Source organism: Triticum aestivum, chromosome 3B (genome assembly GCF_018294505.1).
Source record: "Triticum aestivum cultivar Chinese Spring chromosome 3B, IWGSC CS RefSeq v2.1, whole genome shotgun sequence".
NCBI classification, from domain to species: Eukaryota; Viridiplantae; Streptophyta; class Magnoliopsida; order Poales; family Poaceae; genus Triticum; species Triticum aestivum.
In genome coordinates this window covers 1059286-1060035 of record NC_057801.1, presented here as the reverse complement: position 1 = coordinate 1060035, position 750 = coordinate 1059286, and positions in this window count along the sequence as shown.

The window sequence follows — 750 nt, the reverse complement described above, 5'->3', positions numbered from 1 at the left end:
CAGATCTCACAAATTTTACGCTACTAGTGCTCACACGGTGAGAGAAGAAAAACAAAATATCCAGCGATGCTAGCCTATCGATGGCTGTAACTTGTGAGTATCAGGAAACAATGTGACCACGTTTTTTGCATCAGGTTTAGACAAAGAAAATTTGAGAGCCCCTGGAGAACTATCCTAGAGCAGAGCAACAAGCATTTGGAAAGAAAAGAAACTAGAGCGAGAAGGACGACCTTCTTGTTCTGTGGGGAATCATGGTGGACGGGGCAGATGACCTCGCTGTCGAGCTCGTCCAGCTCGTGGGGCTCGAGCGAGGGGTCCCGGTCGTCGCCCTTCATGGATCCAGAGAGGGGAAGAGCTCCTGCTGATCTGAATCAAAGCAAAAAAGTCTATTGGAATGGGAGAGAGAAGGAAGCAATGAAGGAGAGAGGAATCGATGGGGAGAAGGAGGGAGGGACCCTGTGCGGTGCGACGTCGTCGCCGGTGACGTCGAGCTCGGGCCTCCCGCAGGTCACGGTCGTCGTCCTCTCCTCGTCCGGCGCTTGCTGCTGGGAATCTCCGGATGGCGAGGCAGCTTCACAATCTGGGAGATGGAGGAGGGAGGCCCCTGCCGCAGATCCATGGACCTGGTCCTTGGTTGTGAGCAGCAGAGGAGCGCCGCAGCGGCTAGGGTTAGCCGCCGCTTCCATTGGGCCGCTGCCGCCGCCGTCGCCATGGATCTCGGGCCGTTGTCGTTGGTTGGAGGGAGGGAGG